The sequence below is a fragment of the Dromaius novaehollandiae genome, chromosome W (assembly GCF_036370855.1).
Source record: "Dromaius novaehollandiae isolate bDroNov1 chromosome W, bDroNov1.hap1, whole genome shotgun sequence".
In the NCBI taxonomy this organism is placed as follows: Eukaryota; Metazoa; Chordata; class Aves; order Casuariiformes; family Dromaiidae; genus Dromaius; species Dromaius novaehollandiae.
In genome coordinates this window covers 10,193,568-10,211,617 of record NC_088130.1, presented here as the reverse complement: position 1 = coordinate 10,211,617, position 18,050 = coordinate 10,193,568, and positions in this window count along the sequence as shown.

Sequence of the window (18,050 nt, the reverse complement as noted above, 5' to 3'; positions counted from 1 at the left end):
TTAATAAGTCAGAAATTTTACAGCCAACGAGTTTCTTTTCTATCCAACCCTCACTCATCCCTACGTAGATCTCCCTTTGCATTTTATAAGATAGAGTTTCTATAGCGGGAAGAAAAAGAAAGAAAGAAAAAAGATGAGATTATCACACATGGGCTAATTTAAAACAATGAAGACAGTTTTGTTAAATTTGCAATATTCGTATTCTCTCGCTCTGGGGTGTTTGAATATATGAGTGCATAATTTAAAAAAACATGCCACAAAACAAAACCCTTTCATGTGACTTCATATCAACAACAGTGTTCCTCATCAAAAGTGTTAGATTTACTGCACAGGCCTCTGCCACTGAATACATTAAATAAATGGTAGTTAAAGTAGGTTATCATCAACTCTGTAGACCTGTTAGATAAGATTTACATTTGACTAGTGGATTTCACAGATTATTTTGTCACAGTACTGGAGTGCTGAGGCTGGGAAGCTTTGTATAGTGGTTAGAAGCTCTTCTGTGTGTTTTCTCACAGATGATCTACTCTTGCTTCATTCCCTCCAATTTAACACTTGCCCTGGGAACTACCCTGCCCTGTGTGGCACTTCGCAGTTGTCATTCTACTATAGCTCCCTTTACGAGAGCGCAGTGTCCACTGCACAGTCATCTCACGTGCTTTTCATCTGCTTGCTTTACAAGGCATGCCTCTTTTCCACTCTTTCCTACTCCAACATCTGCCCAGCTTTTTCAGCTATACTTCTCCATGTTTCTTATCCACAGGACCAATCTACCTCTCCAAGTTCCTTGACCAGTTTCAGTCTCACCTCCGATTCTACCTAATTGCCCGTGAAGTATTCCCCAAGCCCCAAACTCCTAAAAGACTTTCTGTTTTTCTTTTATATGCACATCATTCTTTCCATGGAGCACAAAACTGCAGCTTGAGTGGTCGAAGTTTGGCAGCATCGAAACCAACTCAGAAGAGAAACTTAAATAGTAAAAAAAAATGTTGTTCCCAATACTGTGATATTGCATTAAAGAGAAACAGAAATGTGTTGTTGCTTCTAAAATGAGCATTTTGCTTAATGGCAGTATTTTAAGAATATCTTCCATTAATAAGGTTTCAAGCATAATTCTGGAGAATGCCATGTACCTGAAGCTCCCACTAGTATAAATAAATGAACATTATGGTGCTAAGAACATCATAATAACCAGAACTAAACCTAACTTTCAGTGCCTGCTTATGTGTAGCTATACACAAGACTATCTCCTCTTGCCCCTCACTCCCAGGTTCAACAGCTTTGCTCTTTTCTATGTCTCTGTTTATTATGGTCACTGTTTGTTTTAAACGTAGGTTATAATATGTTGGGGGTTTTGGGGTTTTTTGTTGACTTTGCAGCTGTTATAATTTCTGTTTCCATGACATGTTATTCTTTTTTTTACGAAGTCATATAGAGCCTTATAGGGCTTTTTTTTTTTTTTTTTTTTTGGTGTATATAAATCCTTGATTATCTAGGAAGCAATCAATCAGTCTCACCTGTTGTTGTTTGATGGCTAAAGTAGGATCTTATCAGATAACAATACATGTGGCTTGAAAACTGATTGATACAGAGGACAAAAATAACAATGAATGCAAAGCTCTCCTCTTAGTACTGTGCAGATGCTGCAACAATGGGGACCTTTGTTCAGAAAGCCCGGAAAAACTTTGAAATAAAACAGAAACTTTTCAGGACTGATGCAATAAAGTAGTTAGTCAACTACATCTTGGTTTTCTTCATGTGTAAAAAGCTCTAAAGGCTTGATGAGTAATCCTTGCTTTCTGAGAACTGTTTAATAGGCTGTGTTTCAGAGAGTCATTAACCTTATCCAAGCTGCAGAAAGTGACCTCTAACTCTAGAAAGTCCTAATAGAAGAGGCTCTATGCCAAGTCTTATTCATATATCGTGGAAAAAAATTTAGCCCTTAACTTTAATCACATACAAATGTTACAAATAAGTGCAAACGAAGTCATCAGCTGTACAGTTTACCATGATCTGTATTGGACAAGTGCAGTTAAAATACGTACATGGACTTGTAGGCATAAAGTTTAGAAGCCCCTCTGAGAATGCACTTCCTCTTTTCAGATGCATTTAAAATCTGGGAGTCAGCAAAAACGTTAAGTGTTCATCGTGTATAACACCACCTGCCATTATATGTTTCAGGTGTTGCTGGCACAGGAAGTCTATGGAGAATTAGGGCTTTATTTTTCAAAAGTAAACGGCAGTTTTTCACCTGTTTCCAGCCTCACTGTTGTGAGGCTCAGTTTTGTTAGCACATCAGTTGCAAAACCAGAATTCTTCTAATCAGCTTGAAATGTGTTTGTTGAAACTGACTCAGGGGCCATAATTAGAAGTGATGTGTAATTTAAAGGGAAAAATTCATTAACTGAGCCAAATCAGAAAAGAGTCTTGGAGAAGATGATTGTTATTTTTTTGAATACAAATATGAAACTTCTTGGAGATTGGGACATTAGTAAATCCAAGGAGATGGCTTAGAAGGTGGAAGATTATCCAAGTTGCTGGAAAAATGTGCTTTACACATGGTTTTGCAATATATCACAGAGATGTCAGCAAAATATATGTGATATGTGTATGCAGTAGTGCATTTCTGAACATATATTTTCTCTCATTTCATTATGTAAAACAAGAAAGAGGAGCTGAAATGTGATAAATATAAGTCTGGATACTAGATATTGACAGCATAGTATGTGTAAATTAATTCTTCAGAGCTACAAATCTAGGATCTGACCTCTTCATTTTTAAACTTTGTGCATGCACACCATGCTTCAGAAAACTAGCTTTACGTTAAACAAATGGGCAGTGAAAAAATCCGTGAAAGCAGGTAGAAATATAGCGGCTGATCCATTAGCCTTATTTGCCTGCAAGTGCGATACTGTTTAACACTGATCCAGTTTGCTGTACTTATTCATAGGCTGCAGCAATGGTTTCCTTAACTAAAACATTAGAGCTAAGTTACATCTGTGGCTGAGCTATGGTAGACAGAGCATATGCAGGCAGACTACACTCACAACAGCATACCTTTGCTAGAGGCAACTTTATTTGGCTCTGAGTGCTCTGACACTTCATGTCTGGAAGCTGGTAAATACTGGTGTTTGCATGTCCTACTACAATGTTCAGGCTGAAACAGCTGCACTGGGTAAATCATGATGTGCCTTTTTAGATAAGCTACCAACTGATCTGGCTACTCTCCCACCCCTCTGCACTAGTATGACTCTGATAGAGAAGATGCATCTTCAAATTTTGGCTCATTGGAGTGGACTGAGTTGGATGGTGCAGTTAATTCTTCGCCTAAGATTTTTACTTTTAAAATGATTTATGAGATGCTCTTACAAAACTCAAAAATTATTTTATGAATCAGTAAGCAACAATGTTAATGAAAGGCAATGAAGTCATTACTTAATTGCATTCCAAAAATATTCAGGGATTTCAAAGTAATATCCTATGACTGCTTGTGGAAACAGAAAACATTTCAAGAATACAGCTTTAAGAATTGTAGGCGATTTACATAAATCGTGATGGCCAAGGTTACTTTTTAAAGCCAAATTTTGTCAATGTGCACACGCTCTCTCTTTCTCTCTCTCCCTCTCCTTTCCTCCCCACCCCCAGGGGAACTGCTTGCACGGTTAGGCATAGCTCCCTGGTCTGTAGTGAATAAGGATCTTATGGAAGGGAATTTATGAGGATAAAATAAACCTAAATGGTCAATCTTCATTTTGTTTGATTGATAGCCTCTCTTTATTCTACATGAAAAGGAAAAAGAAGATTTGAAGAAAATAATGTTGGAGGATTTCAGGCTGCCAAAGAAGTCTTTTAGAAGAGAAGAGTGAAAAACACTGGTGTAAAGGGGCAATTGAAAAGACTTATAGAGGTGTCAGGTTAGGTCACAATGGACATCTTTGGTGAGTTTATTTGTGTAAGCCCAGGTGGAAAACATCATAAATTTCCCTTGGATAGAAAGGCTGCCTGGGTTTCCCTGTGGGCTGCAGAGTTTTCTTTCTTAGCTCGTATTTCACATACGATGTGCGGTCACCACACCACTTCATCAGTCGTTTGTGCTGCTGAGAAACATATGTTGCCACAATAACTTGAATTGCATTTTGGATGCATTATGAATGTTTAGTTGGAAAGCTGGAGAAATCCTATAAGTTTTGAAAAATAATTTAAGAACATCATACAAAGTCCAGACTTGCCTGCTCTTAGAAAAGATTCTTGCCATCACACAATCAAAATGGGAAATCATTTCTCACCTTGTAAAAGTCAAAGGCAGCCTCTGCATTTTCATTATTCTGTTGCAATCCAAATATTATTCTTCCATTCTCTAACTCTTTCTCATCACTATGTGATCAAACTATTGCCTGAAAAGGAAAGGTTAGATTTATCAATCAAAGTTTGCTACCAGCACTCAAAATAATTGAACCCTCAGGAGAAACAAGCCCTGTGTATTTTTTTTTGTTGTTGTTTCAATATCTCCATAAAAAGTCATTTCAATATGTTTGGTTCTGTGGCAGGAGGTTTTATGAAGTGTTTATCCTTTTCACAGTTCCAGACAGCGAAGCTGAGATATATATATATATATATATATATATATATATATATATATATATATATATATATATATTTGCTGTTTTAGTGCCAACGAAACTTTTCCACAGAATCCCAAGCCTCTCCGCATATTGAAGGAGATCTTTAGAAGAGGTCAAATTAGTTTTTTTGTTTGCTTGTTTGCTTTTAATGGAATTCTGTCCAGAATCTAATTTTGCTGTCCAAAAAGAGCAGAGAGTGGATCTGACAACACAGTGGGGGACTGTGGTTCCTAGTCAGGGACTCTTGTGCTAGAGGACATGCAGCAGATTTCCACAGTTGCTAGAGTAATGCCTGTGGCTTACCAAACATGCTGCTCAACCACAGCCCTAAAGTAGATTTTTGAAATTAAACCTAAGTTAAAAACAGTTGTAATAGACAAAAAGCCACCAGAAGGTATATGATTAGATACTTCACAGCTATGTGAATGACGATATTGCTTACTGGACTATGCATCTCCCTGAGAAGATTTGTAGGTCTTGGTGGACATCTTTAGCGAGTTTGCTTAGTATTTAAGAAACCAGAGATACCTGTAAATAATGCAGAGTCTTATGCACAAAAAATCTCTGGAACAGGATCTGAAACGTGAGTTACATAAAGTAATGATCTAGGAGCACACTGTCAAAAACACTATTAAATAGCATAGGTTGCTGAGAGCAGCAGAGGCTGTGCACACTACACTGGGCACATCTGCAATACAGAATGCAGTTCACACACACAGTAGGTCTTAGCCAAAAAGATTCCTGCTGGAGTTAGTGGAATTTTTTCCATTGACTTCAGTGGATTTGGATATGGCCCTTATGGGGCCCTGAAAAATTTAGGACATGGCTATTTTAGAAACCCACTGTGATCAAAAGGAATGCTTACCTGTCAGCATTTCTCCATGAAAAGCCCCCTTCTGCATAACCACAGTCAGCAGGTATCGGGCATAATCGACTGCTTGCAAACTTCAGGATACAGTGCCACAGTCACCCCTTTGGGCATGCACCTCTCAGCCATTCGGTACAAGTTCACTGGCTTACCTTTAGCAGGATGCTGCCAGGACACAAAGCAAAACGTTAGACTTTTTGGTCCACAAAATTCCCTATGCGAAATTGAGTTTGGAGATCAATTGACTATCATTCAAATTGGCTCATTTTTTATTTATTACTTATTATTAAAATTATAAGTCACTCAGAAATTGGTGTACTCAGCAGCAGCTCTCACTTGCATGCATGACTCTTATTCAGCTTATGAGACATCTATTCTTAAAAGTGATGATCTTATTGCTTAAATGTTTTAATTAGAACTTTAGCTGACAGTGTATTTTACATACAAGGGCCAATCATTCACTTCCTGTATGTTTTCTGGCTGTATTCATTTCTCATAAGGCAGTACGTCATATTTTCCCCCCTCCTAAACTCATATTGCCTTTGGTAGTCACAGGGAAGCTTGAATTTGATTAGACATTTAGCTTCAGCCAGCTGCATCTACACTGTAAACCTCAGACTGGCTCTGCAACAAGGTAGTAGCACCCATATTGCACTTTGGCAGGAGCAAACATAATTGTCCCATGCACTGTTGCGGCCATGTAAACATTTCCCGATGGGTTTTAAATCTTTATTTCAGCTCATCATGTGCATTAGAAATTTTTGAACAGATAGGTCAATTTAGGTAATGCAACTTTACAGGAAAAAGAACAGTGCTAGAAAAGGGCATAGTGTTGCAGAAATTATTTTTCTTTAAGCATTTGTAAACATTTTTAAATAAAAAAATACCACTTTGTTCAAACTTTAAAAATTTATTTTACTAAAAAAACTCATGAATGTTTTTTGTATTTCAGACAGTGAAAAGTTTTGCCAAAAATAGTTTCTGAAATCCAAAAAAAGTTAGGCCTTTCATTAAAAACTCAAAATTCAAGAAAAAATATGATTTTTCAAATTACTGGAACAGAATTCAGGGAATATGAATTAGGGAAGGCTTTGGGAATGACCCTTATTTTTACCATGGGTAGCCTATGCAGCACCTTTTAGGTGTTTCAAGTGTGTGTTGCCCACCAATGTCTTTTTAACGGTAGCGGAGCAAAGCAGAGTGGTACATTTAGGGCCAAATTACTTCCGTCAATTAAAAAGCCTAAAAGAGTTCCTGAAGAAATCATAACTCACATGATTCGGACTCATTCTATTTCTGATAACGCATTGCTCCTTAGCTTCTGGTTGTTAAAAGAAATTGCAAAATTTGACAAAAGTTTATTGAAAAAAATCCTCTTTCAAAGTGAATTATTTAAATCCATTATAAATTACATGAAAGTATAAAACAGAGCCAATGTTTTTAATGGGGATATCACAGTTCCCTTAACCAAAAAAAAAATCAAAACCAAATGTTTTTGAAGATTTAAATAAAGCTGAGATACAAATGTAGATGCATTTTCAGAGTATTAATCTCCTCGATGAAAGAATTGTTTTTTGTGGATAAGTAAATTCATTACTGTTGAATTTAGAAGTCAAATTCAGCTCAGCTACCATGAGTTTGTTTGAAGTTTACTACAGACTGCTGTAGAACTTACACAGGACGTGCTAAATCTTGTATAGAGGTTACTTTAAAGGGCTGAATTGTGGGTTTTGTGGCAATATTGCTTCAAATAAAAACCACAGTGACTTTTTTATGACAGGATTTGTTGCCATAAACCTTCATAATCATTTTCTGCTGGGTGACATGCCAGCAGCATATGTGTACTGAGGATTATGTACACATACAGTACTCAAATGACTTACCTGTAGCCATTCATTGAATATGTTCTATCAGTAAAAAACATATACTTTTTGTGTTTCACTGCATAACATAATTTATAGAAAACACACCTGAGCTGGAGCGATGTCTTTTTTTCCTGTGATGATTTTCTCTGCATCTGCTGCTTTCGTGGAGAAGGGCAATGCTCATCTTTAGCATTTGATGAGGTGCAATACAATCCACCAAGTGAAAGAAACTACCAGCAGGGTCAGCACCACCATTTCAGCAGAGTGCAAATGCGTTTTAAGAATCTGTAGTTTTTATAATGCTGTACTGCTTGTTCCACAGAACAACCTCCCCTCACCTCTCAAAAAAAAAGAAACCCTTTTCAACAACCAAAAAATCTACACTGTGTTTTTATGAAGGCAGTAGCCAGGGATATAGGGGAAGGAAAAGGAAGGAAATCATGTATAGGGAATTTTCATTCTTCCTCACCATACTTAACAGTGTTGATCTATTTCCCTGGGAAAGCCTACACAATGAGCTTCGTGGGAGCAAAAAAATAAATCAATAAAAATCTTCCCTATTTCACAGTATATATGCCCACTTCCAGCTTCATGCTTGTGTGTGTTTGTGCAGATCTGGAAGGACTTGCATTTTTCTAGTGGAATAAAGTGGTAAAAATGTTACAAAAATTCTATAACTTGCCTCTTCCTGTGTGAATACTTTAAAAAGCCAGGATAAACACTTCCCTGGTGAGATTTCAACACCTGTTTCCAGGAAATACTAATTCTGAATTCATACATGATAGCCTGAAAAGGATTTTATCTGATTTGACAGCTGAGAACCTGAACTGTCTTACTGCACTTGCTGCTGGCTGCCACATGGACTAATAGGGGATGAGAGTTTGCAACACAACTGTCCCTTCTGCTTTTGAACTCAAGTATCAAAACAGATGTTTTCATTGTCAAGGAATAAACATAAAAATACCCAAATGTCAGAAAAAGCTATTGGTACTAATTTGTCTAGATTTTAAAAGCAGCTCACTGAACAGTCAAATTAAAGTGCCAAGCTAACTCACCCATTTACTGAGAAGTACTGCAGGTGAATGGGCCAATTTGACATAATCAGATAAACATGCTGCAGGAAATCTCTTTAACCTCTATGCTAAAGGAACTGAAGACTAGAAATGATGAAGTAGACCTTTAAGAACTGATAGTAACACCCTGATCTGCTAAATAATATTAATACTTAACCAGCTCCATCCCACTTTCTGAGCTGTTAAATATTTCACAGGCATTAGGGAATATGTCATGTTTACTCAGCAAAAGCACTCCCACCAACGTTGTTTTTCATAAATTAGTAAATAAAAAAAATTACTAAATTCTAGTCAGCTCCAGCCTTAAAACAACCCTAAGGACCAGTATTTTGGTGTGATTTCATGTGCCATAAAAACAGAGAATATATAATCCTTTTCATTTCACACCATTAAAAATATCCCACAGTTCTCCCATTGCTTTTCATAACATTCTTCCTTGTGCCAGTTTTCATTTTACATACTATTTTGCATCAGAAATATGGATACTTACCAAGTCAGTACAGTTTTGTCTGTTTTAGAAGTGTCTGATTCCTCTGTATTTCAGAACTTCCTTATCACAGTAGTGGGGAAAATTTTAAAAAAGGAAGGATGCAAGCAGTGTGTTAAAGCACAGCTGTTGTGGGTTTTCAGGGGCAACACGTAGCAGAAAGGCAGTGTCATCCCTATGAAATGAATGAAAAAATATAATCGTAGCTTGAGGTGGAAGGAGAGACACATTTGTGACTACCAGAAAAAGAAATGTTACTGGAACTGTATGCTATTCCACTGTTGAGATTTCAAAGACAATAATCTACCCTGCTACACAGGATTTTAAGAATACTGCAGGAAATAGGTTTCTTGACAATGGTGGTCAGAAATAGCAGGCATAATCCAAATCTAGCCTCCCTGCTGGAATAAAAGTGTTTCCTGTTGGTTATGCAAGTGCAGATGTGTGATCAGTAATGTATTGTTGCCATTAACCTCAGTTCACCCTTGTTCTACAGCAGTTTGGCATCCCTCACTACATTTAAGTAAACATTTTATTGCTTAAAAGGTCTTGTACTCCAGCTTGCTCTACCATTTTTTCCCACGGTCCGAAGGAAGTTCAGGATTACTTTGCAAGACATTGCAACAGAGGTTTACCTGAACTTTTCTCAGCTGCAAATATTCAAATTTGCAAAGCTGCAGATAGTAACATTATTTGATATTATAATTGTGCACTCTGTGAAGAAGCATGGGGTGGTGGGAAGAATATGCTGGAGTGATGTTATAACAGGTGTAACATTTCGTGGCACAAGCAGTTCTCTACAGACATCGCATCCACAACAGTGCCAAAACTGAAAAAAAGTGTTTTGGAACTGCTTTAACTGAAGAGTTTTCCTGAGGAGAGAGACGTTATCTTGCCTTTGTTCACACCTGCTTAACTAGTGAATCTATCTGATACACAGTAAGTCTCATGTTTTCTTGGGTATTGGCTTGAATGCACCCTCTTTAACACAGGAATGAGATTCCTTACAAGTGATTCTTCTTCAAGCTACAAGAATTCAATATTGGGCTGGATGCTGCTTTAAAAAAGCACATTTTCTAAGGGAATATAGAAACAAGCATCATTCATCTGTTTAATCCTGTGTCCTGTCTGCTCCAGGCAGCACAAGATGTTGCAGAGGAAAGCAGGAAAAAGCTGTAATAGGGAACTGTGTGATAATACACATTATAGTTCATTTTGGCCTCTATAGTATTTTAATTTGTTTGAAGTTGTAATGAACTTAAATGGTACTGTCTTCATTCTGGAACAGCTATTTCTTTACAGTGGTCCCATGTAAAACAGATACATAATTGCCCCTTGTTCTCATGTCTTTTATACTCCCAAGATAAAAGATGTCAACTGGCAATAATCAGGCACTCACAGAAGCATCACTAAATTATGTGCAGATTTAATTCCTAAACTTGTGAAGTCAAACACATTCTAGAGTACAGGTTTCTGTTTTCATATTTTTTTATTTAAAAAGAGATGTGGAAAATAACTCCCACTTAATGTCTATTACTTAATATGGCTAATGCCTAAATTTTTGTTTACTATTCTACTAACACTGCCTTTTTACTTATTATTATAGACAAGCTCCACTACTGTTTGCAGTGAAACAACACAGTACTTTCTAAGCTGCTTTCGAACCTTTGGGTGCTATATAGTTAGGCCCTTTATGGTCACTTCCATCCTGAAGGAAAGACTCCTTCGTCCCAGACCGGTTTGAGCTCTTCCCCAGCTTACCACATCTTCAGACTTTCCCAGCACTGATCTTATTTATTCATCACGGAGTTACACTCTGCAATACACAAGAAAGAAGGACTCCCTTCATAGGGCTCACTTTGTTTTCTCCTGGTTTTACAGACAGGAACTTCTTTGTCTCCTTGTATCAGATACGTGCTATCAGATTATATCCATCTGAGGCAATCTGAATCCCTATCTCCTACATATTAGACAGACCTTCTAACAACAAGCCAATCTAGCATGTTTTTTTTGCTTCATGTTTCTTAGAAAAACTGTTTAATAATTGTTACAGGACAGAAAAAGAAGATTTAATCTAGTTTTAGGCCACTTGCCTGGTTGGTGATTGATAAACTCTGGTCAAGATCCTCCGCTAAAGTACATTTAAATATTTTGTATTTATAGATCATTAACTGACACACTTGATGTGCGGTGCTGCTCTTCTGATCACACAGCAGCGGGTCAGCGGCTCTCATACTACTAGGTCCTACAGAACTGGAGAATACTTAGTACTTGTGGTCTGCAATATTGTTCTGCTCAATGCATGTCCTCTTCTCTGGCTTTCTTCTTTTTTCATAATAAACTCTAAAAGTAGGAAAGTAGAGCCCAGTATCTGACATGGATTGAATGCAAAATTGGACAGTGGAGAGCACATAAATCATTAAGTACAACCGGCTAAAAGGAACATTTTAAAACTGTCCCCCCTCTTCATTTTAGTGGACCACTGTTCCACAGAAGACCTTCTGAATTAAGATCCTTGTGTGTATTTAGCCTAACTAAATATTTAATCATATGCCATCCAGATACTATTTCCGTTCCTCAAGTTTTTCCAGAACTCTCAATAAATTTAGCTAATTTTGAAAATTTCTGTTGACTCTCTGTAAATTTAACCCTGTCGTTTTAAGATTCAACCTATCTTGCCATTGTACAGTCTTTTTTCCCTTTCCTCCCAGACTGAGGCTTTGCTACTTGCTGATGTGAATGAGTAAACGGCCATTTCATTTGATGAGTACACCAAAATGAAAACTTGTCAAATATTCCAGGATGAAATTTGAACATCACCAGCGCTGACTGAAGTATGCTAGGTCCTTACTGAAAGGGTCAGCTCTTTAACAAACTAAGCATAAAACACAGGCATGTATTCCACCAAAATAAACAGTGTTTTGGCTAACTTAGTAGCTGATGAAAAGTGGAAGCCCAAATGTGAATAGTGCTCTGTGGCTATCTGATTCTTTGTGGTGTTTCTGTGCATTTTTGCAGGCGGATACATTGGTCTGTTTACAGACTGCCATCATGATATCATGGGTCATCTCTTCCTCAGGTTTGTCCATTTTCAGTCACTGGGCTGAAGAAATTTTTAAAGGCTATAGAAAACTTTGGGACTAAGTAGCGCAGAGTCACCAGTGCCAGGAAGGTAATACTGCCTGTGCAAACTTCACGTTAACGGTTATCAAACCAGAATGGCAGCATTTAGAGTCATTCTGCATGTTTGCGAATGACTATACCAGATGCAATCACAGGAGACAGCTAACCAGCTTTGCTTATCCACAGCAGAACTTCGATGGAAACAATTCCCTCTGTATAGTATATAGGACCAGACCCCACCATCCCTGTCCATTTGTCTCTACTCAGCGGGGAATCCCTGCCTTTACATTCCTCTCTCCCCAACCCATTTCTTAATTGTGACAAACATGTTCAGGGCCCTTAAAGCCTTCAACTACATTCCTGGTCTTATAGAATATATTTTAGATTTAAAAAGGAATATATGTTGTGCCAGTCCTGAATAGACTGAATCTTTAGGGCAAATGCTTAGCACCTCAGACCAAGTTACGATCAAGACACGTACACTTTTAATCTGATATTTTCCTTACATTCCTAAGGAACAATTGCTTGTGAGAAATAAATGATTAATTAGCATTTCTGATTTCTGGGGTTGCATGTTTCGTTTGCCTTTAGCAGATCTGATTGCACAGATATTATTCAGGTGCAATTTGAGAGGATTTCTGTTCTAAAATCACTAATAACAGTGAAATAATTTCCAGAGTCTAGAATATGAGAAGAACAATCACTGTAGTATTGTTATTGACAATAGTGTCTTTAAGTTTTCCTTAGGATATTCTTGAATCTTCATTCTGAGAAGTGAACAGCTTTGTAGATATGAATTCTATTACTGCTGTACTGTTTCTAATACATTTTTCAGCAGCAAAATGTCTTTGTACCGCTAAACAACACCTACTTGCAAGTGAAAAGGGAACAAAAGCTCATAAAACTGCAATAAAATATTTATTTCTCCTCAGCAATAGGATTAATTTTATCACTCTAGATTTATGACTCTGGAAATTCTTTGCTGGATATTTAATATATCAAAATAGCAGAACAAGGAGTCAGAGTTAGAAAATGCTTTGTGAAACTTGTGATTTACTGAAGAGAACAGATTTAGTTTTTTCACAGAACTTAATAAAACAGCAAAGAAATTGAATTATCTTGGCATAAAGTTTAATTGCCTGACAAAAATTTGATAGTGCTATTGTGTTACTGTTTATGTATAATGTATATCAGATTTGGTCTTTTATCTAGTCTGATTAAGGAAGGGGCTCTGCTTTGTAAAAAGGGCAATTTTCACCTACTTATGGTCTTTATAAAGAGGGAAACACAAGTAACTACATTCGTAGGGCATTTCACTCACTTGACTTCTTTTCAGAGCTGACCTTATTTGGAAAAAAAAATCACATTTATATCATGATGCAAACACACTAGAATGAATTTTCATCTTTATTCTTCTGGAATTTCAAAAGTCATCCTTGCTCTAAATCAAGACAAGAAAAAAGATTTTCTTAATTCTCCAAGAAACAAATCATAAGAAATTTAATTTTGTTTTGGATCCGTAAGTATTTTTCTATTATATCATAATAAGATGGTAGTAACATATAAAAATAAAATTACATATTCCAAACTGGTGCATTACATTTTGACACCTAATTATGTACTACTGATACAGTAAAATAATATAGAAGTGAATATAGCATCTTCATTTGATGTTTCAGCATTTTTCTAAAGTGAACTTTTCCAGGTGAAAATAGATTTTTTTGTTTAATATAACATTGCAGAAAATGTCATCAAAGGTATGGATAAAATTTTCCCTCAGATTGCCTCAAATCTTTTTTTACTAAAATAATCCACAAGAAGAAAGACTTAAAAAGAAACAAATAAGATCACAGTTTTCAATCTTTCCCTATTTACAACTGTCACTACAGAAATGACTTTTTTCTGTTGGCTAAAGTATGAGACTTTTCACAATAATAGCACACAAGCAATACCGAAAGCATACACATTGGGAAAAATCACTGAAGTCCTTTCTGTGCTGAAGGAATTAGGTGTAGCTACTCGTGTCTAAGTCTGGCATATGTTTGGCGATTACATTGGTACTAGAAAGCTACATGACGTGATACTCACAGAGTTAAAATTCTGGTCCAGATGAAGTCACAGTAAAACTGCCTTTGCATGCTAAAACTGTCTCAACCAATCATCCACACTATCTTGGAAAGATATTGATAATTATGAAGTTATTCTATTAGAAAATACATCGGGACTTGTACAGCAGTTTCAGAATGTTAAACTTTTTTCCCTAATAGCAGGCCCATAGATAAATTTCTAAATACAGTCATACGCTAATATTCTGGGTCTATGCTGATTGTTCAGAGAACAAAAATGCTGCTGTGACATAATATAAGAATTGCTATAGATTAATGGAGCAGAAGAACTAAATTTCTAAACCATTACGAAAGTTTGCAAGTGAAGCACTGAAAGTTAGAAATACCGAATCATGTGGAATGACTAAAACATATTATTTCTGGAGCTATTCTGTACTTCTTAAATATTACATTTAATATGGTCAGCGGATTTGGAGCCTTTGAGATCTCATCATTAGACAATGCTGATAATGTTTTAGTCAATTCTTCCTCTCAACATTTTTGAGAAATGATACGGCTTTCTATTTTTTAATCTGATTTAAAGCATTCACAGGTCAAGGGTTCCTGAAATGATAGATTCTTTATGACATATTTATTTGTATAATGCATATAATTGGTACACTAAAATGAACAAATTAGAAACGTGCAGCCACAAGGTGCTAGATTAGTAGGAGCCTTAAAAGCTTTGCTGTTCCCTCTTATAATTATTGAGAAAGCATGCTTAATTAGCATAAAATGCATTAGAAACAATTAAACAAAGTTGAGGTCAACAAATTAACCTTTTTTTAATTTAAATTTGACTTTTTAATTTTAGAGAGCCATCAGCCCAGCAGAAAATGACATTTGATTTAAATAGGATATACTGATATTGTTACAATAAAAATACACTCTTTCCCGTCTATGTCAAGCATAATATTAGGTTAACATAAAAGGGTCTAAATCTATCACTAGTGCAACTCTATTTATTACACTGAAGGAAAAAAACCTTGTCCTTAATTTCTAAACAAAATCTAAAGCTATTTTCCCTTAAATTCTGAGATTCTGTGCTAAGTGACAATTTTATGTGACTGTCGTTGAAATTTTTGTTGAGTGAAATGAAATATAGATGTTTAAGTACTTTGTCTGTTTCATATCATGTATATCAACAGCAAGATTAAGAGCCCATTAAAAAATTTCTTGGACCATAACTTCATTTGTAGTATCTTTCCCATGTTGTGAAGAAATTTCTTGAAGGTTAGCCAATAAAGATTACCATACCCTTAAAATCCTTACATCTTAAAACATAGGGTCATTTCAATTATCTGTAGATGAAAACCCATGGTTTGACTTCCGCAGACATTAGGTGTAGTTTACAATATATCACCACTTAGGAAACAATAAAATACCAACTTTATGACTCAAATTTAAGAGACCGTTAAATTTCTTCTAAGTTGTTATTCCTTCCCTAGCAATGTTGCTATGTGGATGAATAGAAATACGATAGGCAGGAGAGAAAGGAATTGATTTAATAAAACTAACCTCCCTACCCCCAGAAAAGGAGATCCTGAAAAGGGATTACAGAGCAAAGTCTATCTAGCAAGGGAAAAAGGTGACGAAAGCAATGTGATTTTAGCAGATGTACAGAAAAACCTTACAAAGTGGTTAGATGGCTTCTTTTTTTTATAAATGATGTTCTCCAGCAGGTGGTTCAAAGTAGAAGTCATCTAGGACAATTTTAGGCACAAGGCTCTAACCAGAGCTTTGGCATTCCTGCTCCTCAGCCCTACAAACAGATGTGCAGACCCCTGACAGACCATCTGCTGGGGGAGCTGAAGGGATGGGGAGCTACTGATAAATATTACCGTTAGTCAGGAGTCTTCTATCAAAGTATGTCAATATACACAACAACATTTCCATGAAATTAACATATTCCCTGGAAGATCCTTTACTGACATTTTTTGATTTGGAATATTTACCTAGGATCAAGTGAATCCAGATCACAGTATTACAATTTTTCAGATTAAATACTCTTGTTTTCTTCTGTTTTGTCTGGGTAGTTATCACCTGGCTGGAGCGTAATGCTATCCCATTGCAGCGGTAGTTTAAGAAGTAAGTGTAGTGTCTGCCTTCTCTATAATCTGAACATATTGTTCATTCTACGTCACTCATTATAAGACACAATCTTCCCTCTGGCTGCACCATTGCACTTCAACTTCCATTAGACACTGCAGCTACTCAAACATACACTGAAATGGAATCATTCAAAATTTTAAAATCAAATTATTTTTGACCTTGCCATTCTGTGAAAACACTCCAACATTTTCATACTTCTCCTGATTCAAAAATACCTATCTGTATACATACTTAAATTTCTCAAGGACTAGAAAATCAAAAAGAAAGAAACATAGGTTAGAATAGCATAGGGGAGTGTGAGAAATAATAGGGTAATATTAAGTAATTGAGCATACGGTGTAAGACATTAGGAATGTTTAGCCATAGAACTTGACTGTGATGGAAAATTCATCTGCATTATCTCAAACTTCTCAAAACACTGGAAAAGTTAAGAATAAACATTGGCAGGATGATAGATTAGATAATTAAAAGGTCCTTTCTATCACTAATTTCTCAGAAGCAGACAATGAGTATAAAATCTGTCTGTTCATAACTTATTACCTTGCCTATTTTGATCATTTATATGACAGTTCTTATCTCTCCAGATAATAGCTCTCCTGTGCTTTTTTATAAAATCATTTCCAACTGAAAGGTGACCAGAGGTATCAAAGTGAGTAAGAAATGAAGTGTTCATTTTAAGAACTGGAGGATTTTTTTTAAGTAGAGACAAATAACATCTTGATGCAGAATTACCACTGAGGAATTAGGATTTCTGAAGTCGAGACATCAATTTTTCCACTGACATCTCAATCATGACTCTCACTTTTGGTTTTAAAATAGTCTCTCTATACCAAACATTGGCTCTCATTCCAATACATAGTATAGTAAAACAGTCATCATTATCCCACTTTAAGTAAGCCTGGTAGGACTGCAAAATGAGCTACAGTGAAGCCAAATGGCTCAGTAGTTTTCAAGTTACAAATATTGCACTTTTAAAGCAGTTATAGAAAGGAAAACAGGTTCTGGAGTTTCATAACCTCTTAATCTTTGGTTTGAAATGGCTTTCTATTAAATCATATTTTTCATGGAAAGTCATGAGAAAATCCAGAAGCAGACAGTCTTATTTTGTTATTGTTTGACTCAGCATTGTTTTAAATATTTTCTTATGAGCTAAAATTTATTATTGTTACAGTATTTCTGCTTAACCAGATTTGGATTGCTTTACTTAAATTCTCCTTTTCCAAATACAAAGTGACACATCCATTTTGAATGGCACTGTTTTTATGAAACAATAACATAAATTGAAACCTATTCTGGAAAAACATTTTTATATCCAAACATTTTGGTTTGTGATTGAGTATAACAGCTTGTAGGAATAGTGTTAAAGAAGATTCAAGAGTCCAGAACATTGTACTTTATAGCATTCATGAAAAGAATGGCTGTAACCATCCTAGTACTTTATATAACAGAGAATAAGATTTTTAAAAGACAAGTCTAACTCTTTATTCTTACTGAAAATCATTCTGGCCATTCCCATGACTATCCAGTCACATGAACTGGCATGGTTTGCCCTGTAAAAAACACTTGGATTTGCAAAGTATATGAACATCTTTACACTTCCTGTGCACTTATTTAAGAGCCCAGAAGCACCATCATCTCCAAGCTTCTCTTTACCAAACTAGGATGCAACGCCAGTCACACTTTGTCTTTGACATGCTACTCGGTCTTGCAAACCATTTCTATAAGAACTACTCCATAAATCTGAAGAGTTTTTTTCAGTAATACATTTTTTTCAACCACAGTATCAGATTTACAA